The following is a 26,067-nucleotide window of genomic DNA, read 5'->3' as shown; positions in this document are numbered from 1 at the left end:
AAAAGATGGTTGTATTGCCTTGTTTCACATCTAATTATTCTAGTCAGAATTCACTGAGCATTTGGTGCTTTCTATCTCTTTTCAGAAGCTTTCCTTCAAACCCTACTAGGTAGCTTTACTAAAGAACACAAAGTTTTCAGACATCACTAAAGATCTTTTGCTCAAAATTAGAGAGACTGTTGTTCCTGAAAAATATGTCTTGGCCAGTAGCAAAGTGGTTTTTTTTTTTTTTTATGTGACATGACTTATATTTATTCATTGGTGATTACTAAATTATACTATCAGTGGATTCCTGTTAAACAGAATAAATTACATTAAAAAGAAAAATTTATTCTAGATGTATATGTTTATTAAGTTGTATAGACTTTGAGTCTATTTTATTTTGGTATATAATGTTTTTATTTACTTGCAAGTTTTTATAATAAAGTTTATTTTATTTCTACCTTTTATTTTTTTATTAAATTTTTTATATTAATTACAGTTTTTTTACTTTGTGTCCCAGCTGTACCCCCCTCCCTCATTCTATCTCCATCCCATCCTGATGATAGGGGAGGTCCTCCTCCCCTTCCATCTGACCCTAGCTTATCAGGTCTCACCAGGACTGGCTACAATGTCTTCCTCTGTGGCCTAGCTAGGCTGCTCCTCCCACGGGGGATGGGGAGGTCAAAGAGCTAGCCACAGAATTCATGCCAGAGACAGTTTCTGTTCCCCTTACTAGGAAAACCCACTTGGATAGTGAGCTGCCATGGGCTACATCCGAGCAGGGGTTCTAGGTTATCTCCATGCATGGTCCTTGGTTGGAGAATCAGTCTCAGACAACCCCCTGTGCCCAGATATATTTGGTCTTTGTGGAGCTCCTGTTCTCTCCAGATCTTACTAACTCTCTCTTCTTTCATATGATTCCCTGCACTCTGCCCAAAGTTTGGCCATGAGTCTCAACATCTGCTTTGATACACTGCTAGGCAGAATCTTTCAGAGGCCCTCTGTGGTAGGCTCCTATCCTGTTTCTCATTGTTTCCTGCTTCCAATGTCCATCCCATTTGTCTTTCTAAGTAAGGATTGATCATCTTACCTGGGGTCCTCCTTCTTGTTCAGCTTCTTTACAAAAGTGTTGTTGTTGTTGTTTAAGATAATAAATATTTATTATTGTTATTCATTTATTACAATTTATTCAATTTGTATGGCAGCTGTGGCCCTCTCCCTCAAATCCTCCTCCTCTCTTCTCCCCCTATGCCTATCCCTAGTCAACTGATAGGGGAGGTCCTCCTCCGCTTCTATTTGACCCTAGCCTATCAGGTCTCATCAGGGCTGGTTGCATAGGAAGACAGTGTAAATGGGTCTTAAGTGGTGTTCTTCGCTGCCATGACCTGAGTAGGTATGGTGCTGTTACAACTGCTGGCTCACCAGATGCTGGATCACAGTTGAATGTACAAGCTGCTGTAGACTAATATATTATAAATATAATATATTATATATATATATATATATATATATATATATATATATTTCCAGTGATTTCTCAGTGTGTGTGCTATCATATCTGGTCAGCTATCAACACACATGGCACAACTTTAAGAGTGTTAGTTGTCAGGTGTATTTTCCACTTTGATCAAAATAAGGGGTATGACAAAACTAGTAAGAGGTTCTGATGCAGTCACCTCCGCTGCTTGGGGCTAAATGACAAAGGCTGTGGCTTCCGGCTAAGAGCTGTACCAAACTGTGCACATTCTCTTCCTGCTCTGTGTGCAGAATGAAAGGCTAAATTGACTTGTTTTGTTGAGTGACAAAGGAATTTTGTGTGACCGCCTGAGACACATACCTAAAAGGCTCCCCACATTATCTGCTTTTGTGTCTCATTGGGATTGGCATTCCTACAAGAAAGCCAGAACACGCTTTTTAATGGCTTGACCCTTAAAAACTGACCATCTTTTATTTGGAGAATTAGTTTAATTGATTACATGCTGGCCTAGGAGTCAAAACTCTTTCTCCAAAGCCAGTTGTTAGGGTATTTGGTTTCTTAGTTAGCAAGGGCAGAGAAAACCAATTAAGAAAATTAGAGGCTTTAAAACGGTTGAAAATGTTCATCTTCCTGAAAAGCGCTAATTTTTCTACTCTAACAGAAAAAGCATCAAGTGAAGTCAATGAAAAATTTATTTTCTATGCTTGCTATTAGGACCAAAGAACAGTACTTAGCTAATGTCTTGAACAACTGTGAAGACAAAGCACATTAAAAAAGAAAAAGAACATCCTTGGAAGAACTTAGAATTATTATTATAGTGGCATTGAAATCAAACTCTGTTCTCCCACTTGGCACTGGACAATTCTTCTCAGTCTTTAGAAAGTTTTAGACTGAATAATAAAATAGACTAACCCATGTAGCTAAATGAAACTTAAGAGCTCTGGTTTTCCTTCAGAGAAATCATCAGACTAGTATGAAAGAAAAGAATTTAAAAACAACATGACTATTTTCTCAACATGACTATTTTCTAAAATAGGTCTGAGAAAAAGGCCAAGCTTCCGAATGACACCCACCCATATCCTGGATAGCTATTGGTGAGACTGCACAGAAAAGAAAGAAAATTTAAAAAATCAGGACTAATGAGAAAAATAACTGAGCATTATTTAAAACGAATCACCATTTTAGGCAAGACATGGAGTTTTTATGCTCTAAGGCAAAGAAAATTTAACATTCAACCCGAAGCCGACACTGCATTACACAGCAATTAGCAGAAGTAATCTACGTCGTAAGATTAAATAACTGCCTATTCATATTTCAGTAAATGTCCAGCCAGTACAAATTAAAACTTGTTCACAAAAGAAATTGTAAGTCACACCAAAGACATTGTATCTTTTCAAAGGTGGAAACCAAGGTTCAGAAGTTTCTCTCTTAAACCAAGTTCTAAAGAAGCAGAGTCATCACATTAATCAGAAAAGACACATCTACCCATACTACTGAAATTATTTATAATAAAATATCATAGATGAATTTTTCTAAATTTTACTTGAAAACTTTTGTGGCAAAATCAACTCAAGAAATGCTAAAGCAACACTGCAATTCATGATAAATTAAAAATACCAATAAACCAGTGGCATAAATGTCATTTTGTGAGCACACAAATTAGTTCTTCTGTGTCATCAGGTAGAATCTAAAGTGTGCCAAGCTCTCTCTGTGCTCAAATTAAATTAATAATAAATAAGCATCAGAGTCTTCAGATGCAATAAAAATCTATGTAACCGAATGTATCCAAAGTGAGAAAGTAACTAAACAAAGCAAGAGAAAATAGTACATTATAGCAAAGGCAGAAATCTGAAATCTAGTCAAGGCTATAAAAATAGCTCTATGCATGGCTACACCACACCTGCAGCAGTTTGGAAATTCGAGAGACCCACAAAGCCACCTGTCATCTGAACCTCAATATCCATTGATGTCTCTTCCCTCTACTGCCTCTTAGAACTCAAGGCATTATCTCTTAGTGCTACCTAGGTATCACCTTCTTTGAGATCCATTACAATTTTGGGTTGGGAAACAGTATGCAATAGTTGTGGAGCACATCTTGGAAATGACATCCTGGGACTAGAATCTAAGCTCTTAGCCATGTTCTTGTTAAGCCTCTGAACACCGCATGACATAGGACTGAAATCACATACAACCAACTACACAGCAAAAGCATTGTATACTGTATTCCCTAAACTTTTTTGTGTGTGTGTTTTCCTAAGTTTACATGCATGTTCTTGTTTTAAATAAACAGCCCAGGCTTTAAACTGGGGATTTCTCAGGCCCAGTAAAATGTTGGTATTGAAAAGAAGATCAGAAACTGGGCATGGCAGAGCACAGCTATCATCCCAGTATCTTTGAGGCCGAGACAGGAAGATTTCCAAATGCTCCAGGAGAGACTAAGCTAGATAGTGAGTTCGGGACACACTGTGTTGGACTCTTCATTTAAAAACCAAAAACAAACAAACAAAATAAATAAATAAAATAAGAATGAAAATAAGAGGCCAAAATAGGGGCTATTTCCAGATACTTTATACTTGTTGTCATTCCTTTTTTATTTCTTTTCTTTTTTAAAACAGGGTTTCTCTGTGTAGCCCTGGCTATCCTGGAACATACTTTGTAGGCCAGGCTGGCCTTGAACTCAGAGATCCACCTGCCTCTGCCCCTGAGTGCTGGGGTTAAGAGCATGTGCCATGACCCATTATATGATCTCATTCTTAAAATATTCCTTTCCACACGAACCTCATGAAGCCAACATTCCTTCAGATTTGCACAGTGTAGTTACATATGTACAAAAATAGTATTAAGTACCATAACTCAACTTCTGGTTTACCCATAGTAAGTTTTCAAATGCACTGGTTCCTGGCATGCTGCCATATGTACCATCGGACTGGGAACAATACGAACCATGATCATGTGCTACGACCACACAAAGCATGTATGGATCCTGAGCTTGATGGAGGCAAAGCAACCTTCTCCACCCCGTTAGTGACAAGCCTGTGAATAGGCCACCAGGCTTGGAGAATATAGTTCCTAAAGGCGGTGAAAGAGGCATATCTGCCTCTAATGATTAGTTAATGACACTAAAAGTCGGTCTTGATGTTTTTATTATGTAGTTAAGAGTACTCATTTCCCTATTAGATGTAAAGTACTGTCAGGTTATTGTCAATAATCTAATATGGCAGAGTCTTCTTCTAACAATAATAATTTCCCATTTATTTGAAATTCAAGTGAGTACCCTGAGGACAAAATTAAAAAGAAATTTTGCTTAGTCTCTATATTTTTGTGCCTATTATACTCTGTGTCTATTATACTGTTTGTGTGTGTGTGTGTGCTTGTGTGTTTGTTCATGTGGGCACAGTCCTGTATGTGTGTGTGCATGTGTATGTTCATGTGAACATGCTCATGTGTGTGTGTAGATCTCTACATGGAACATGTGAGTATGGTGACATGTTAATTTCCTTTTTATGCTCAGCAAAGTCTCTGTGACTGAGAACTTGACGTCAAATCGCAAAGAAATTCATCACAAAGATTACAAATATCATTTCTGAATGGTTGTCTCACGGAATAAGTATCTCACCAAGAGCCTACTTGGTGCTAGAGGACAGTCAGGCTACAGATTTGTGTTTCACACTGGCCAAATAAATAAGTAAATAAAGGTTAATTATTGGCTCTGATCAGGAAGAAAAGCTGATACTGACTTTCACTTACTTAGCTCAACAATGCAGAATGATGCATATTATGTGTGTTTCCATGAAAGCTATCATCAGTAAAGAGAAACTGACCCTGAGAGTTATAAGCTTCTGCTATTTGGAAAACAGTCTTTATGCAGCGCTCATTTCGATCTGCTTATGACAACACTCTATTATTGCTAGACTTCTAATAAGATCCTTCAAATCACTTTATAATTGCATTGAGCTTATATTTTTCCTCAAAAATGATTCAATTTTATTTAAATTCTAGAAGAGGCAATCAAAAGGCAATCTCTTGTTTTGATTGCTTCTTAAGAACTGCCATGCTAAAATAATGTTGTTGCTTTTAATACTCAGTCACAATTTTGAACATTTCCCTATGGGTATTAAAAAGTCACTATATTCTTCCTGTTTCATAGGCTGCAGAAGTTTGGGGGGGGGTGGAGAGACACTGTGATAATAAAGCTGAAAACCTACACACTCAATTTTGAAATGACAACAGTAATTTGTAGATTTTAAACTCTGCTCCATGCTCTTAGATTGAGTACATGTTTGACCTAAAATCATTTCCAAGCCTACAATATGGTGTCTAGTTTCAAATGATGACAAAGACAAGCTTGGAATCGGAAAGCAGGAAATTTGGTTTTGAAAAACAAAATCCTTAAAGATTTCTTTGAAATCGGATATGGCACTGTCTCTTTACATACACTACCTTTCTGCCCACAGGAGTTTGTGTTTAGATTGCTGTATTTACTCTTTTGCTTCTTGAGTTTAATTTGAATTATATTTACATAAATACATTTTTTTCTATATACATTTAGAAACGCAGAACATGAGCATACTACATCCAAGCTGCTGAGATCTGTATGGAAGTAGAATGGATTAAGCCAATGCAAAAAGACTTCAAAGTTTGGAGTGAATTTGCATCGAGACATAAATTACCCAGGATATTCAAAGCCATAAATTAGCTTCAGGACATAAATAGCTCTCCTGTGGCTCACAGAAGCACAACACGTCTCTTTATTCCACAAATATCTATTATCACGTTTTCTCTAAGACTCTTCGTGGGTTCTAGTTCTGTGCCCACACTGTATTTTTATTTCTGTATTCAAAATATGCTCACTGGTCGCTTCTGCACACCCAAAGTAAAACTATTGAATGGCTTATATTAATATCAACTTCACTCTTTTTTTTTTTTGCGTAGAACACACATGGGGTGAATATGCAGAAATATTTCTTTTTTAATTATGAACTAAGTATAACTAAATAGCCTGAAAGATTCTGTTTAGGTTTTTGATTGTATAAAATATATATATATATGTATATATGCATGCAATGTTACAAGTAATAGACATATAATATGTACGATAGTACATAGAATACATATATGCATGCATGCAATGTTTAGTACTTTTCATAAATATCCTCAAATAATGTTGAAATAAGAGATCAGCATATTCTGATCAATGGAAAAAAGGAAGTAATTTATTTAAAACACATTTCATGTAGCTGAAGCCATTGAAAGATTCACAAGAAGTGTTTGGGAAAAAAGAAAACCTTGTAATTTTTGCACTTTTGAAAACACAAAAAAAGTGAATTCTATTTCATAAACTCAACTCAGCATCCTGGATAAATGTCATAATGTTCCCCAAACAGAGATAAAGAGTGAGAATCTGGCCATGAATACCCACTACAAAGTGACTTTCAAAAATGTTTGAAATGACCACCCTTCACTAATTAAATGTCCATCACTCTTGCTTTGGTTTGCTCCCCTCAAACCTCTCTCCATTTTAGCTGAAAGATAATGTTGCCAAACTGCCCCATTTTAATTATTATAATAAAATTAAGTGCAAAGAAAAAGAAAATAATGAAGTCTTACTAAACATGCACTGGTTCTTTACATGTTAGGAATATAAATTTCATTCTGCATAAATGAATATAGATTTCATTTTAAAACTTCTCACATAAATAGAGACGCATAAGGCAGTAATTTCCTGACTAAATGCCTGTTTTACACCTTCATCATTTCCAGTACTCACACACAACCTGTAATGCAGACAGATGCATAGTCCATACAAATAAAAAATAACATCCTTCCCTCATCAACACCGCAACTGCTGAATAGATACACTTATACTTTCAAATGATGACGTGGGTAAACAGTTGAATTGTGCTGTTTAAAGTTTACTGAAATATGGCATGAAAATTAAAAAGCAGTGTGAACCATAAGTGTGAGTACACACTTGTTTGGTGCAGGACAGATTTGCTATGATGTAATCACACATTCTACAAAAGTGTGATGTTAGTGGCCAAGGTTGTGGGGGAGGGTTTCACCCGAGTGTGACATTTATGAGGATCCTGATTTAACAGAAAGGAAAAGTCATAGGAAGTTGAATATGTTAAATCTAAATAACGTTGTCTGAAAAGTCCAAATATACTTAATAAAATAGAGAAACCAAAGGGAATGAAGAAATTAGAGCAAAATAAAATAATTACTTTTCAAGCAATATTTTTAACAATGAAATCGACAGTGAAAATTTTCAAAGCCAAATCCTGCCTTAAAATAGAAACATAACTTCTTCAAATCATTGTATGGTATTCTGCAGCTACAAACAAAAGAACTCCAGTATTTAATTCCACATATCTAACAAAAATCTTGGGCCAGAACCCAGTTCTTGTTTAAATAATGTTAAAAAAATAATTCACTGAAAGTTTAAGTGTTAATATTTATCTAGACGTTTCAACCTGATAGCTCTCCAAAATCAACACATACCCAAACGGCAGAATTGTTTAGAAGCTCAAACCCAACTGTTTCCCTCATGTAATATCCCATCAGAACAACAACAAAAAATCCAGACAGTGAAACACTAGGGGGAAAGAAAGAATAATAAGGAGAAGAAGAAGAGGAAACCAGCTAAGGAGTGCTGGAAAACCAGCAACATCCTGCCAGTTGCCACAGTGAATTTAAATAACCAATCACCACCAGTGTCTCTAACAGAAAAGAAATCCGGCGCATCTTGAAATGTCATCGTACCTGCATGCACTTTAAATGACGACGGCACACGCTGCAAAATCTTCAGAAATAAAGCACACTCTTCCTTTAACTGCTACAAAACACCACTGCAGAAGCCCAGGATACATTTTTTTTTTTTTCCAGGCAACTGATCCCGCTTTCAGCCAGCCCCGTGACCTTTGAACTCCCTTCTGCCCCCTCCTCTTCTGCAGTCAAAGCTTGTGCTGGTCTCATTTGCATAAGGCGCAGGCACTGCTCCAGCAGCCAGAGCGGAATGCTGGGTAAGGAATTGTAGAGCTGCGGCTCTGCCAGGGTACCTGCATCCTGAAGCACCCGGACCCGCAGTGGGGAGAGGGGATGCTTCGCCAGGCTGTCAACAGCACACTCCCTAGGTCCATTAATGGATAAAACGATCTTATGCTACTTATGTTTACCGTCTCTCCCGAGCTTAAGAAACTGTCTGCAGCGACTCTGGTAACCAAGGAAACCCAAATACTCAAATACTTCATTTAAATACGCGTGGAAGGCCAATTTTAAATTGTCATTAACTTCGCTTGTTTTGAAGACATAGCTCTTTTTTTTTTTTTCTAAAGTGGAATATGTACCGTATGCATAATCAGACATATGGGGTGTTTTTGTTGTGGTGGTTTAAACAACATCTTACAGACATCAATTTACATTAGGCACTATACACACGGATGCAGTCATTTTGGTGATTCTGAAAAATGTTAAACGCGCCCAAGTGGCTTGGAGATCACCATTCTAAATGTACCCAGAAATTAACTGTAAAGAATTTAGGTCCCAGGACGCCTTTAACCGCAGAGCAAAGTTAGGCTGCCTATTTAAATTCCAAGAGTCACCTCACAGCAATGCTTGTCTCTCTTTCCCAATGATTTTGAGTGGTGAGCTTATTTGTTTAGAGTTACTCTTGGCCTTGATTTCCTATCCCAGCAATCTGTCTATTTGAAATAGAAACTTCCCCATCACTCAGAAAACTGAGCTACTTATTTTCCAATAAGTATTATGTGTGTAAGATTATTTTATAAATACCCACAAAGACATATTGTCCTTTTTTGAAATATTGAACCAGTAGGAATACTGATCATCTTATGATTGATCCAGTCATGTTTTTAAAAATTACGTTAATTTGTTTTTCTTCATATATTTATAACTAACATCTATTATATAAAGGTTTTATGAGTCTTTTTCTTTTCTGGAAAAAAACATAATATGGAAAATAAAAAGCAAATAGATATTAATATGGACATATTAATAATAAAATATAAACATATCTTTAAAAAACATTAATTTTTTATTTTAATTTTTTAAAAGATCATAAATTTTACATAAATTTCCTTCAGTACACTGAAAAACACCAGCAAATTCTGAATGATTCATCTTCTCTAACTAAGGCAACACAGTTTTTTAATATGAAAAAGTGAAGCTTTTTTATAACAGCTATTAATTAATCATTCTGTTTATATATTTCTACATACTTAAAATATTAGAAATTATTTGGTGAAATTTTCTTATCTATAAATTTTTAAACAGAATAAACATCTTTTCAGTTTAATATAATATCAGCATTTCTGTTATATTTGAGTACATCAAAAATTTAATCTTGCTGGGTCAATACAAGCGCATCCTTCTTATTACACATTACAAATACCTTGCAAAGTTTTTTGTTTAAGGCAAAAGCACACATCAGCCCAACCAAAAAAAAAAAAAAAGAGAAGCCATCAGCCCAACCTAATTTAAATGCAATCAAATACAAGAGGTGTTGGGGGGGGGGCTTTATAAAAATCACCAACCTGTTCAAACAGCTGTAGCCGAGTCCTTGCACTCTTTATTCATTAGAATCCAAAATAAATTGATTATCATTTTATAGTACGTGTCGGCATCACGGAAGGCATCATCGTTCTTCCTGGTTCGGTGGAATCTTCTTATATTTCCCAGCCCCGTGTTCTATTGCCGGTACCATATGCTTTATTGTTCCGAGACAAGAGCTTCACTCGCACAAAGACTCATTACCTACTGCTTGCTGCACGGCCTGAGCCTCAGTGAGGCTGCCTATATGTGATCACATGGAGTTCTGTCTGAGAAAGCCAGCCGTGCCACTGACTTCACTGTGTCTGTGGATATTTTTATCAGCTGACTCTACGAGGAGGAAGAAATAGCAGATCAGGGAACTGCCCTGAGACATTAATGTAGCACAATTTGGGGAAATCCCTACACCAGATTTTATTATTATTGAAAATGTTTCAACAGCCATTGAAAGGGGGAGGGGGCTAGCTTTTATTTCAATCAGAGATTTAGTTAGAGTTTATGAAAAAAAAATAAAGAAACTTACTCAAGCCATTTTCCTTTTTGAAAGTACTGTTGTATAAATATTATCTAAGAGCCCTTTTCTAAAGATGGAGCAACTGGCAGCACATTTAACCTTTTAATTGCAATGACTTCTTTCCCCCAACACCCACTAAAAGGCCAGATGCTGGTTTCCTTAAATTTTCCTCCAGTGAAATTCCCATCACTAAGAGATGCTTCATGTGAATAAAAATAGAGAAGCCAATTCTTTCTGATAAGGAAGAGGGCTAGAGTCTTTATGAAGTATATAAATGAGGTAGGTGATTAATTTATCTTCTCAAAAGACAAGACACTCCTAGAGCAGCTGACAACAGTGAACAATGAAGAGCTCAAGTTAAAGAACAGATGGTTCGTACTAATTCTTAAAATCGCAGTAACTTATTTCAGACAGTTTACCTCAACAGAGCACATGCTTGGCCTTATCTGATTTTAACGCTAGCAAGTACTTCCAGATAGGCTAGCTCAACATTTACAGGAATCTTTTGCTACTCTGATGCTGTTTTAACACACAGATATTATGTATGTCTGAACACAGTCACACTAGCTTTCCAAGACTAAATTCTCAAAACTTGAAAATCAATTATGTTATCTTCAAACAAACAAACAACACCTGCCTAGCTAACGGAATTTGATGAACCATTCCCTATTATTTTGCGGGATATTTTGTTGATAGTCTGCCTAACTTGAGTTGGTATTTGAAAGCTTTTCTCTCACAAATTTAGGTGATTATCCTATGGCAAATACATGAAAATTAAAAACAAAAAGCAAACAAACCAACAAAAAAAAAAAACAATAGAAGGAAAAGCCAAAAGCATCATTAAATGATCAGAAAAATAAATTTCCTGCACCGTTACATGGATATACAGTGCATTGTAAGGGGCCTTGTAAAAATGTAAGTACTTAATTTTAGAAAGAATGACAGTATAAATGCATGCATTCATGTTTATCCAAATTCACACGCCCACACCAACCTTCAATCAATAAAGTCTCATTTTCTAAAAGACAAATATTACAATGTAAACATTTTGTCAGCTGAATTTTTAAAATGCAGGATAAGTCAGTGCAATAAGTACTTAAAATTATTTTAGACATTTTTTAAAAATATTATCCGAAGGGTTAATATTGATCTGGGATGTTTTGTGACTTATGTAATAGGTTTTTCTCAGCATGAAAGAAATACTGAGATACTCTTCATAAGCCACCATTTTTAAGTGTTTGTTCCAGAACACCAATGGTCATCTTCCTTTCTACAAGAGCGACGTAAAGACAAGGAATCTTGGGCCATAAATAAAAATGCAAACAAAGAGTTCCTGGCTTATCATAAATGTATGGCTTCCTCAAGGTATCCATGCCTTAGTGAACACCTTTGATGATGTCATCATGCCAATGTACACGGCAATAAACAAAAGGTAGCCATTTTTTCTTTTACTGAATCACTTCAAATCAGTGAGAGAAAATGGTTGACAAGTGGAATGAAAGAACCTGTAAAAAAAAAAAATCAAGTTACTTCACAGTTTCTCAGGTGGTTATTGGGTTCAGAGAGTGGGGAGAGGAAGAAAAAAATCCATATAAGTGTGAATTTTGTTTATAGGTATGAAAAGAAATAATTTAATATAGAAACTAAGGACAAGTGAAATCAGTTTTAAAATGTCTAGAAACAAATCTCTAGAAAAACGGGGAATCTCTGATAGGAAGACTATCAACACAATCTGTTAAATGTAAAAATCTGAAAAATTCATTTATGTGGAAAATAGAAAATTAAAGGTAGATGCCAGAGCCAGAGACACCTTGAAAGAATGGAGCATGAAAGAGTAACAATTTGTCTTAAATGACCTTGGTAAATTATTGTAGCAAATGATACTCTAATTTCCAAATCTGTAAATGGGGAACAAATAACCTTTATGGTGAGCAAATCATGAAATATATAGTAATATTTCTACATTTCAACTCCGTAAATTGGATTTAACCAAGCATTGGTAATTAATACTAATAATAAGAAAACATAGGTTATAAAATTATAGTAGCTGCATATAATAATTTTAATAAATTATTTTTATATCAAAGACAAGTAGGACTTTTGGAGAAATAGGTCAGCTTTATCTGATGCATAAAAACAGAAAGAAATTTAAGAAATAGTTCTATAGCTCCTGAACTTGTCTCATGAGTAAAACAAATTACAAAATAGGCACATCACTCCAATCAAAACCCTGGAGTTCGGCAACATGGCAAGCAAACTACAGCAGCCATTCTCACACTATGCAATAAACAACAGCGCTTCTGCTTATATAACACTTTCATCAGCCAAGACTTCTTCAGATTGGAAATTGACAGAGAAACACGAGCTCATAGCTTAAAACAGTACGTCGCACCCAAGATTAAAGGGGTGTTTCAATTTATGATATTAAAAGTTGTGAACTGGAAAAGATAATTCAGCTCTTATTATTGATTCTTATTAGTGTAGCTTTCCTCTGAAGGCAAATTGACATCACGGAGTCATTTTGTTTCATCCTTTTCCCTTCGTAATATAGGCTAAGATTATCAAACAGAATCTAAGACATTTGGTCTCTGGCTCCCAAAGCCATATAGACACAGATGTTTGCTAAAAGGATGATATATTGGAAAGGAAGACGTACTTTCCCAAGTGTCTGTGTTTTGAGGCTGTGCTATCTGTTCTTCACCCCAGCACCTCCCATTGAGTTCACCCTTGATAAGGCTGCCCTTCATCTCCTCCCAGCCTGTTCTGGGAAGCCAGTAAGGTCACCACATCAGCTTAAACACCCAGGAATAAGTCAATCCAATTCAACAAACATTTATTGGGATATTACCATGTCTCAAGCTCTGAGACAGCTGCTAGGAATATAAAAAGTAAAATAAATATTAACTAGGTTCAAGAAGATCAGAGTATTCTCTACCTTAAAAAAAAGTAAATTAAAAAAAAAAAACTGCTACAAAAGGTGGTAACACCGGGGCACTTCTTTAATTGTAAAATCTTATCAATTCAATACGTACTTTATGTAAAATCAGCATAATTTCTCTTACATTGAAACTGTCTATTAAAATCAGAAAAAAAATTGATATAATATAAAATAATTCACTGGGTAGCCTATTTTCCTTTTTGGATATCATAATCTAAAAAAGAAAACAAATATTTCATAATAAAATTAGGTATGTACCCAATCGTTGCAAATTCTTCGGTGTTCTTTACCCTTTCACCTATTTTCTTCCAAAAGTCTGCAAAGGTGCTATTCTGAACATTGTAAGGAGAGATCCTAAAAAGCCAGTGGCTTCAAGGGAAACTCCAAGTCCCCTGAGCTACTATGTAAGGGGATGGACGACCCCAAGGCTGCCATGCTGGAGGAGTCACCCATAAACACTCCAGTAGAAAAGGAATTACTGCATCAATGTCACTTAAGAGAATATGCAGAGACAAGGGAAATGCTTGGCAAACTAGAATAAGAGGAAATTTGAGTTGACTCAAGGAGATAGAAGATGTAGGCAAGTGTTCAAAAGTGAGGAAATGGGAGGAAAATGTGCCCCCTTTTAGCAGCATGAAGCTTGAGAGGAGACTATTTCTGGGGTACATGGGATGCTGTCAGGGCAGCAAAGGATGACTAGCTCAACAAAACGTTGGAATGTGTGGGTACAGACAGTGGCCTTCGGCTAAGGATGGTGACTGAGGCAAGCAAGCGGAGAGGAATGTGTAGGAGACAGCAGGATGGGACACTTAAACCTGGCTTAAAAAGCTAATAGCACAATGCCCCAGCTACAGGTCCTACCCAGAGTCGAGAACATTAATTAAGCTAGCTTTGTTGTGTTCTGTAATTTCGCACGTATTTTGATTTGTGATGCCCTCAGAGTTTCAATTTTCCAATAGTGTGAAAATACTTCATGTCAAATATTATTAACGTATTTGGGAACCTGAAAGCAGCTGTAGAACAACTTTCTTTGAATAAAGGACAGTAGGAAAGTATTTATATTTTCTTATTTCTGATTTTAGCATTGCAGGGGGGACTGAAGGGGATGGGGGGAAGAATATGTTCTAGGTGGACAAAAAGAAAAATGTAATTTTGATAATGAAGGGTAAGGCTTAACGTATGTACAGAAATACACAAAGAAACATAGAGTTTTATCCTTGTGGCTTTTCATCCTCTTTGGACGTTAGAATGTGAAGATAGCAGATGTTAAATTCAGCTGCCAGTAAATGGACACTCTGAAAGACACAGGTTAAATGGCTGGAATTGCCCTATAACTACAACTACAGCAGCTACAATAGGAACATAAATCATCTGAACTTGGCTGCAAAGAAATCCTTATGCAAAGTGACCCAGAGAAGGAAATGTCCAGATTTCTGCCCACCCTTCCTTCTACTCCCACAAAGGCATTAGAAAACAACATTTGTTAAGAGAAAAGACCAAGCGAAGCAAACCTCCCGGAGAACACAAAGGACATACTTATGTCACAGTGCCCATTAGCAATGGTTATAATAATCTCTTCTTGTTCTGAATTAGATATCTAACGTGGGACAAAATAAAAAGTGGAGTTAACTGGTACAACCCAAAGTCAACCATGAGCTGAACAGTTAAAATAAGATAAAAAGGAACAATCCAATAGAACGGGTGGATTTTATGTCAATAAGGTTATACCATAACTTAAAGAGGCCACAAAACCGCTTTAGAGTTTTGGGAGAGTTTTGCTTCCTTGTTTTTGTTTTTGTTTTGTCTTTTATCTACACAAACTCACAAGCACTTGGCCAATCAAATAAATATTTTCTATGTATAATGGGTACATACAGAAACACCCTCAGTATATTATTTATATAGAGTCATTGATGCAACTATATGGACAAATATAGATGCAATGGCAGCACTTGTTTCATATTCATGGACTACTAATGCTTGGAACTGAGTTTTGTACTCTGACACGTTAAGAGGGATAAATATTGTAGCCAGTGACCTAAGTGGTTCTCTGTCTATGTACAGAAATAGGTGCAAAGAGCTAGTAGAAAGGATGATGAAGACATTCTCTAACTGAAGAATATGTAAGAATGTAAAGACGTGAGTGGACAATATTATCTAAATCATCTAGCACAGTCAGTATTTTGGTCGAGAAAGTTTGACTTAAGTCTTAATCTCATCTGGCTCTTTGGGGAATATTATGCTGTAGCAATGGGCTTTGCAGAAAGAAAAAGGAAAGAAATGGCAGAATTGTGGGACATGGTTCAGGCACGTGTGAGGAACACTGAGGAACCAAGTGTAAAGATGTTCAGCTTGGTGGGACCAAGCATTTGTAACTGGGTTGCCTAGAACCCTTCTGAGCATCCGTATGTACCATACAGGATGGTGAAGGGGTCTTGATTAAATCTGCTTTAAGAAGCTCTGGAAACTTCAAAGAATGAGTTGAAGAGAGTCCCTGGGAGATTCTTAAATTAATTCACTTAAGAAAAGATATAAAGCTTTGAATGAATAGGATGGTGGTCTCGGTGTAGAAAAAAAGGACTGGGGAGTGAACAAATGGGCAGACACTAAAACTGGGGCTAAAGGAGAACTCTACCTCCAGGGTTTTTAATGTGGGTTGCAAAATGAATGATGATACCACTAACCAAGGTTAAAATACAAGAAGCTTTGGTGTAGAGCTATTCAATGCTAAAAGTAAATTGTTTCTGTGCATCTGGCAAGAGATTCTAAGAGGAGGAGGAGAACACCATGTTGGTCATTTAGCGCACAGTTACCAAAATCTATCACTCAGATACCAAGTGGGTCCAACATAGCTAACTTGAAGAGTATGGACTTTCAGCCAGGAGGTAGTTGCACGTGCCTTTAATTGCAGCCCTCAGAAGCTAGAGACATGTGAATGGATCTCTGTGAGTTTGAGGCTAGCCTGGCCTACAGAATTATTTCTAGGACAGCCAAGGCCCCACAAAGAAACTCCATTTAAAAACAAAAAAAGCATGAATATTTTCTTAGCATTAAAGATTAAGAAAGAAATAGGAAAGGCTGCCTTTTCACAACAATTTCAAATCTAAAAATGTCATCAATTAAATGTAACCACTATGATTATATAAGATACTGCTACATAAAAGTCCCTTAGGGGGATTAAAAGCATGCTCCTGATCAAGAAGTCCACCTCCATGCTTTATATTAACCATACGACCTGAATAAATACAGGAAATAAATTAGATTTCTCCTTTAGGCAAATGTATTAATGGTCTTACTTCCACCGCCACTAAAGCTAGTGGCAGGCTGCATGGTATGAGGCATGCATTTTTTTTCCTCTTCATATAGGCAGGTTCCTATTTAGTATTCATTATTCGTGTCTATTTTTATCGTAGAACACCATTACATGAAACCACAATCCAAGCATATTTGGCTCTTGGTTTTATTTATGGGGGAAAGAAATTATGCAGCCTTCTGAAACTGGGGTGTGACTGTTCGAGCAACAGATATGCTATCATATGGATAAGGAGGACGATATCTGTTCCTTAATGTTAGACCATGTAATATTTAATTTAAGAAATCTGTTTAAACAAATTTCTTTTTGCATTTGTATTAATTTGGAAATCCAACAAAACTTTGATGGAAAGCAACAGCGTCATAAACAAGCTGATAAACCATGTTCCTTTTAACAATAAATGCTGGTAAAGATGTTGGCAAGAGGGAAGCCTTATATATTATTAGTGGAAATGTAACCTAGTCAAGCCTTTTGGATTCTCGGTGTTGAAGTTTCTCTAAAACCTAAAAATAGATTTACTGTATCACATGCCTCTACCACTCCTGAATATTTACCTGAAGGACTCCATATAATGTATCACAGATATACCTGTCATCAGTTATTATTACAGCACTAGTCACAAAGGCTGAGTTATGGAACCAGACTAAGCGTCCAGGAGAAGTGATTAGGAAAGAATGTGCTATATAGGAAATGAGTATTTTTTGCCACAAAAACAAAATTATATTAGTTGTTAGGAAATGGATGCAATTTGAGATGATCATAGTGACTGAACTGAACCAGTCTCAGAGAGACAATTATCCCATGTCTTCCTTCATTTGTGGGTCCTAGATTTTATATGGAAATATAAAGTCGCATATGCAGGACATGAAAGCACAAGTTAAACTCTTTGTAGGCACATGCTGTATAGCCTTGATACTTTAGCTGACCACAGTGGATATGACTACTGTCTGTTGGCCATCTTTTACCTCCATAATTCCTGGTGGTCATCTACGGAACATGTAATAAAAATGAGTATGATAACATTAGGCTTTATAATTGCCACTCTTCACAGCCACTCACAGTCTAATAAATCTGTTATATTATATTTATGCACTATGTCTTTGACCTCTGGGAGCCTACCCTTACATATATCACTCCAATTATGATAGTCTACAAATCTTGGGTACAAGGGACAGCAAGTTCTAATGGACAAGAATAATGTAGTTTTGAATACAGAGATTTTTGTATATGTCACATTATAATAGTTAAAAATTGGAATCATACAAATATATTTAAAATATATTCTCCTTGCTGTAGAATAACAGATAAGCATTAAACTACAGCCGTGAGTAAAGACAATAAAAAAGGTTTATTAAATAAAAATTGATGACAAAAATTACCAGAAATGTTGTATATGCAATTGCAACTAATGTGCATAGTAAAAAAAACCTGGAAAAAAACATAAAAGAATCAGTGATTTTGTATGAACACAAAACAATATACACACTGTGGGCTCAGAACAATTGGCCTTCTTTATCCCTTGGGTCACATGTGCAGAAATCTACCAAACGCAGAAACATTTAGGAAAAAATTCTCTTGGACTGAACTTAGACAGATTCTTCTAATTACTATTTCTGCAGCATTCTGTTTTATTAGTTAGTACAAAAAATTTAGAAATGATCTAGTACATCTTGGAGGATGTACCCTGGTTCTGTGCAAGCACAGCACCATTTTATGCAAGGCTCTACAGCATTCCACACATTGCTGTGAAAAGGAAGGTCACAGAGTCTTTTTTCCATTGATACTAAAGGGTCACTGTGTTTTAAATCTATCAGCATAAACTAAGCAAAAAAAAAAAAAAAATCAAATCAAAATAATTTTTTTTAAACAAGAGTGATCTCTTGGAATGAGGCAGTGGATGATTTTTTTTTCTGCTTGTACTTTTTCTATACTTTCCTAGTTTTATTATTATCTATCCAATATAAAATGAAACAATATTCAAATTGTTACTGTGTTGTAGTTATTCTAAAATTCTTAGTAAGAAAATTTCTGAATTTATAATTCGGAATACTCCTTTAAACCGTTTCAATTGCTGTAAAGTTAAGCTTTTAGGCATGAAAGGAATTGATCTCTGACACCAACAACTCCATCCACCCTTAGGCTAGATTTGAAGCTTGATATGATGTCTACCAGCCTCCCTGAAGACCTGATTGCTTTTGATTGATGAACATTCCTCTTTTATGTTCTCTACAAGTAACCAGACACCAGGGTTTTTTGTTAAATTCACTTCACAGGTACTGAAAAGCAGTTTCTGCACCCACCCCTTTCTCCCAGAGTTGCAAGGGAGGAAAGGTGAATGGAGATGACCCTCGTGATGGTTATGGGCCCCAACTTTATGATAAAGTAGTTTATCTGGGAGGGGAAGAAGGAGAGGCTGTACCTTCACACAATGGTAGGGGGAAATGTTCAGGGCAACTAGAGGATTGAGATGCTTGTTTAAGTGAGAGGGAGAGCTTGAATATATAGAATAATCTATAGCTGGATATTATGCAATTCCAGCTAAAATCTGACAGCTATAAAAAAGAAAGAGAGAAAGAGAAAGAAAGAAAGAGAGAAAGAAAGAAAGGAAGAGAAAGAAAGAAAAGGAAGGAAGGAAGAAAGAAAGGAAGGAAGGAAGGAAGGAAGGAAGGAAGGAAGGAAGGAAGGAAGGAAGAGGAAAAATCCTTGAGTAACAACACCTAATTGGGGGGAAAAATTAATCTCTTTTTGCCAAGGATCCTATATGTTTGGAGACTGCCCTGGAGGCAGTGATCCCCCAGTTCAGCTCTTCCTTTCTTAATATCCCAGGGAGGTGTGACACTGAAGCTTTGCAAACCTGAACATCTGACCAGTTACCAGTTACTAACTGATACTGAAAAAGAACCAATCATTGCAGCATAGCTGCGAAATGTTACCCAGGCAACAGCAGGAGGGACTTTTTTTTCTTTTTTTTTTTTAATGTGCATTGCTCAATAAATCTTTGGCTATAAATAGGAGATACTAAAAGTCCGCGGTGAGGGGGCAGTATAGCAGCAACTGTAAAACGTCTGGTCATGTGATTTCTCACAATTTCTGGTCATATTTCTCCTGATTTTTTTCTTCCCACCAGTTGAATTATTCTTGTAAATGCATTTGCATTTCTAAAACTATAGCCAGAAACAGGAGTGTCAAGGAAGGGCCTTGCCTGACCTGCATTCATAGTCTTAGAAGCCATGTTGAGACTTGCCTGTTAGAGGTGCTGAAAACGGTGGGATGAGTTCTTGGGGAGCTTCTATTTTGAAACAAACAGAAGATGCACACAAACATTGAGACAGGTCTAAAGAATATTAGCTACTGCCGGCAAGACGTCAGGTTGCTCCAGGACAGAACTACTAAACAATGACTTCCTGTTTGTGTTTCCTGGGCTTGTCTAAATAAGACAGATGAAATGCTGGTGAAGTTGCAAACACTTGTTTCTTCCCAGCAACAGGCGTATAAGAATTGGATCAGACAAGATGTCTTGCAATTTTTTTTTTCCTTCCTAAAGCCACTCCGCAGCTGGTAACACATTTTCAGCCTTGTTAAAAAATTTTTTTTTCCTACTGATAAAATTTCTTGGGCCTTTTTCTCAGGCACCAGACATGACTACCAATCTTACTGTCAACATCTTTTCCCCTTTATTTTCTTTCATACAAGGAAGAGATGGGCTTCAATCTGTCCCCAATCTGGTGAGCTGTACCTGTGACTTTGCATGCCTGGCTTCATAGCAGTCTCTTTGGAGTCACTGGGTACTGAGTAGAGATACGCACATTCTTGGGTACCCAGTCTTTTCTAATAACGAGCATCATGCATTAGATAAACACATCTGCCGATATGTGAGCCACTCAGAGGACATTATTATTTCTGCCAATGCAAGCATCCTTCACATTTATGGCACATGTTAAATAAAACTGTTGGTAACTATTACGTGGAGAAGAATCATATCTCAGAATCATTGAGAATCAATTTCCATGGAGTTTAGTGGTATTTAATATCACTGAGACATCGGTTAGCGATGAGAACTTTCTCCTCACACAAATCTTCAAGAGCTGGATCAGAAAGCAAGAGCAGAGGGGAATTACAAAAAATAGAACTCTTTTTTCTTCATATGCTGATTCTTTTCTCTAAAAGCAAAGGATAGAGTGTGCTGTAGAATAGATTAAAACTTCTGGCATTACAGAAAAATTTCTTGAACAGCTTCCACTGTGGCATGAATTGTGATAATTTTGTAAACACTGGCCATACACTCATAGAAAGAAATTCGTGGGAGTAAATATGATTTGAGGGTATTTGCAAAAAGAGTAAAATCTAAATAAACGGTATTTTGGACACAGTAAATAAATAGTTAAAGCTGAAATGACTCTTGTAAAGAACACAAAAGAAATGGTTATGGAATTAGAAAAGTAAAAGCTATTATTAGAGAGGATTTAAAAAAAAATAAAAAACATGTCTACCATCCTCCCCCTACAAGCCCCATTTCATATAGTACTTTAGAATCTGTGCTTCCTAACAAGAAAATACTCCGTCTTTCAATGGATTCACATTTTCCCCCGAGATTTAAACATTTACTTCTGCCCTTCTATCTTACAGGATAGAAGGGCCACTTGTAAGTTTATGGGCTTTAGAGCCAAGGGAAGTAAGGAAGTGGACACTTTCCTATTGCAAACAAAGCTCTTTTTATCTGAGTAGACTGTCTTTTTTAACAGCTGCAGGAAACAATTAAAGCTTTTTAAAATACAGAATTTGACATGTAGAAATCCTCACTAGTATAAGGAATCACAGCACTTCCTTCCTGAAAGAGAAGTATATAGTACTTACAGGCATGTTTCCTGTCCCTAAATATGCTATGTGAAAGTGGATGACAGCTTTAACCAGATTAAACAATGATAAGCACTATGTGCCTCTCCAGCGTAAGCTTCAGTGAGACAAACTTCATCATAAGTACTATTGAAATAAACACCCTAAAGATTAAAATCAATAGGGCTGAAGAGTTGGCTTAGGAATTAAGAGCTCTTGTTGCTATTGCAGAAGACCAGGATTTGATTCCCAGCACCCATATGGCAGTTCACAACCATCTGCAACTCCAGCTCCAGGAGAGCTGACACTTTCTTCTGAACTTTATGGACACCAGGCAAGCACACAGAACAAATATACACATACATGCAAAATATCCATACACATTAAGATAAATAAATCTAAATCTTTGTAAGATCAAAGACAAATGATTCAAGAAGTAACTGCTTAGCCAAGTACAAAAGCAGAAAATTAAAAAGTGTGATTGACTATATGAGTACCTAACAAAGTTATTTAGAGATATTTGACCCTCCTTTCTGAAGAACCCATTTCTGTATTTCTTTCTTTCTCACCAAAAGTCACAAGGATTTGAAAGACTGAAGCTCCATTGGGTATCAAATGCTGCGTAATTGCAGTTATGGTTTCTGTGGTCTTGGCGGAGGCTATCTGGAATGGGAAGATACAGAAGCCATCAGGATGAGCAAAGTTGCTTCCAGGCAGGAAGTGAATGGTGAGAAGCTTGGCTGAGCTACGGAACAACATTACAGGACAAGGCACACAAGAGCGATGTGATGGACAGGGAAGTAGTTCATGGAGTTTATAACACTATGGTAGACTTGAATGCCAGTGGGAAGTATTAACTGTATCAATTCTACATTACAGGACCCAGTAGCAGACCTGTTCAATGTGGCTTTAGAAACCAGAGTCTGTAATTTTCCTTCTGCAAGACTAAACTTTGTAATATGCCATTTATATCTTTATTTCTACTTTGGAATATTTGTATAAGAAAAGTCCATCACTGCACCATTGAGTTGAGGGAAATTTCCAGGTACAATAATAAGAGAGTTTATGAGATTCTGAAGAAAAGTAATAGAACCCAGTTAGAGATGTTGACCTTGAATTAGTATTTTAAAGTAGATTTCCATTTTAAATACTAGTACAAACAGTTTCACCACACTATGCAACAAACGATATGAAATGCTGTAAATGCAGAATTAATATCATTTTCTATTTGTTCTTTGTTACACATCTTTTAGTTTAGTTAGATTATATAAATACATACACATAGAGAGAGTTATTATCTCTCCCCCTCACACCCACCTTTCTCCTGTACCATCTCTGACACATCTCTACTGAAGGACCTTGCTGTACTATAGAAGAGACATGGAAGTTCGTTGATTACAGGCTAAGGTGTGTAAATGAGCCTGGTTACTATTACGTCTAATATGTCTATGCTGCTGCTTACACGCACTCCCTTCCACAAAGAACTAAGGCACTATCATCAGTCACTTTAGAGGCTCCCATTCAGCAACCCATGTCTACAAGCAGATTAATGATGAAGACAGGTATGCCAAGATGAATATCATTATAGGTCATCCAGGGCCAACTCCCTGGAGATACAAAGATTTATTGGAAAGAATGAAGGACATCAAATAACTGTGAAATGAATTTGCAAATTCACCAGAGATTGAGTAATACTTAAATCCACTGATACTATCATGTGAATACTTAATGCTTACTTCCCTACACCAAACACTGTAGCTGTTTGGGCATGGGGGGGCGAATATATACATATTTCTGTAATTGTGTGTTTGTATCTTACAAGGTCCACCTCTTTTTGTGTGTGGGAATCCCTCCTTTTGTTAAATGATGAAATGATGGATTTCTTTCCTAGATAGTTTCTACGGTGAATGTTTAAAATTAAATGGGTAGTTTAAGACATAATCCTTCCTGGAGGCAGAAAAAAATTGCTCAACAGCTACGTAAAGTCTTCTGGAAATCTGTATGCCAAGTCAAGTCACAGGGTAAGCAAGCCTCAGGCAGGTCATTCAGAACACTCTTGATATGTTCAGATAACTCAATAGCTACTTTTAAGACACAGGCTGACAATATATTTATGTGTGAGTGTAAGACACTAATTGGCGCTTTGGTGAGTGAGCAATGCAACCCCAAGGGCCTTGTAAGTCACACCTTAAGGATGAATTCTATGCAGCCCAAAGGAAATGGATGAGTTTTCTCCTGCCCTCCGCTCTATAGCGGGTTTCATGTTCCCCTCCTAAGGTTGCAACTCTCCTTGTATCAGTCTTTTTACATTGTGACTGCTTTTAAAGAGAATCTGCACTAATGCTTTATATTTTGACATTAAGGGCTTCCCAAACCCTTAATGATTTATAAAATCATTCACACTGAAAAAAAAATGGCCAATTTTAATAAGAATATTAACTCTGACTATATTGGCTCCATTTGGTGAACCGAAAATTAACTGAATTAGAAGCCAGCTTCCGTTTTCTTCATACCTCTAAACATAACATCAAACTTTAATAAAGTAGATCTAGATAGTAGCAGAATTAAATGCAAGGCCCTAAGGGCAGAGGTTTCTAGGAATGTGCCTATAATAGAGTTTCACCTGGGATTCAATTAAATATTTAGTGAGAGTGGCTGAAAGCAAGTCCATGTGCTGAAGGCTATGGAAAGGCACGGATGAATAGGCAGGTTTTGTCCTCTAGAATGACATGATCAATGACAGTTCGACCCTGTAACTTGGGTGGAAGGTGGGGGAGGGGCACTCCTCCTTTTCTCCTCCAGCATTTACAAAACTGCCTGTGTCTGTACAATCTTATCAGCCTTTCCCCTGCATTCCTGGGTTTAAACATCCTTTCTTTGTAATTCAAGGCTAATCTTCCCTTGCACACCCTCCATACCAACTTCACCCGTTTTCTGGAACCCCTTCCTCTCCTGTTACAGGGATTGTATTTTAGATTAGGGGTCAGCCATGTCTTTCTGTAATAAGCCAGACAGTGAATAGTTTAGGCTTTTATAAAGCATATGGTAATTGCTTTGACTACCTAACTCTGTGGCCAATATTAAAGCAGCTGTATATAAACAAATGTACAAATACATAAATTATCTGAAGAAATGGATGTGACCAGCTTGTAGTAAACCTTCATGTATTCACAATAAAATCTGAACTTCATTAAAATTTCATTTGTTATGAAATGTTCTGCTTTGTTTTAAAAATCATTTGAAATATGAAATAATTTCATTTTCTCTAAAAGGCCACACCCAAGCACATAGCGTTCTCCTTCGTGCCAGAGTTGCAGACCCCTGCTTTAAAAGGTTGCCACATTTCCATATGGCTAGCCTATCTTTTCCTTAGCCTAGAGTCACCCAAGATCCATAGAAGCATTTTACAATGACTCTGAACACTGATCAAGAAGTGGATGTTAATTAGTGAGAACAGAAAAACCAGGCAGTCTGACTGAGCTTTCAGCAACCCAGGTCCCTGGGAGCAGCCAATGAACAGTCTTCAGGGCACCTGCAGAGTTCTCATTGTATTTGGAAGAGAAAACAAAGCTCTCCTTGCGTCCCGATCCCAACACTGCTCCATTGCTCTACTCTCCGTCCCCCGTGTTTCTGAGAATTGTAATCATCCATCTCCTATCTATTTTACAATGAATCAAACACAATCCCTTTAAAATTGACATTTCCAAAATGCATACTGTCTCTTCTTACTCTTTCTGAAGACCTAGTTTTTATTTTTCATTTCCTTCCCTCATTCATATTAAATCCCCTTAGTTGTCTCCCATCTCTCCAGCTTTTGGTCCTTGCTTGCTTTGGGGAGTCTGAACCTGCCTTATCTAGGGGTACGCCTTTTCACATTAGGTTTGCACTTATTTTTACCAACTTTGGGCTTCCCTAAGCCATATCAATGTGAGGGTTTGAAACAGTGACCTGGTATCATTCCCATCAGATGCCTGTGTGTGACACCCCATCCTAGCCCAGCAAAATCACCCCTAATTTCTGATCCTAAGATATTGGTGGTCATTCTCAGTGTTGTCCATCATCACTTTTCCTCCAAACGTAGTATCACGCAGCATCCTTAGTTTAGTCTTCTTTCTTTAACTGGATCATGACCGTGGTTGAGTATCCAATCTCTCTCTCTCTCTCTTTACAGTACATGGAGATGAGAAATCTAAAAACCAATCTAAACCAAAGACACACCTTGTTTAGGTACGTAGCATGGCCTACAACCCTCTAACATATTGTCTCTGATTCTTGTCTTGGTCTTACCGTTGGAAAATCCATTCCCCAGTGACAGAGAACTAAAGAGCCAATGGTACCCTTCCAGCTCATGTTGTTACAGTTACCTGCAAAGGAATTCCTTATCTGACTAAAATCTAGCACCTATTAAGAATCTGCCTCTGAATTTATGAAACGGAGAGAAG

General features: G+C 36.9%; 1 protein-coding gene across 4 annotated transcripts in view; it reads right to left on the bottom strand.

Moving 5' to 3' along the window:
* Csrnp3 (cysteine and serine rich nuclear protein 3) overlaps positions 1-26,067 on the bottom strand; it is a 183,150-nt gene that overhangs the window by 89,220 nt on the left and 67,863 nt on the right. The window contains exon 1 of one of the 4 annotated variants that reach the window (XM_060390301.1): positions 10,012-10,716. The exons of 2 other annotated variants lie outside the window; for them this stretch is intronic. The gene's annotated coding sequence lies outside the window, so the exon portion shown is untranslated. Of the gene's footprint in view, positions 1-8,221; positions 8,599-10,011; positions 10,717-26,067 lie in introns of those variants that run through there. One more of the 4 variants, XM_060390302.1, reaches the window with a different exon arrangement.

This window comes from Meriones unguiculatus, chromosome 8, assembly GCF_030254825.1.
Source record: "Meriones unguiculatus strain TT.TT164.6M chromosome 8, Bangor_MerUng_6.1, whole genome shotgun sequence".
Lineage (NCBI taxonomy): Eukaryota > Metazoa > Chordata > Mammalia > Rodentia > Muridae > Meriones > Meriones unguiculatus.
Note: the sequence above shows the minus strand (reverse complement) of the source record. Positions and strands in the feature narration are given on the sequence as shown.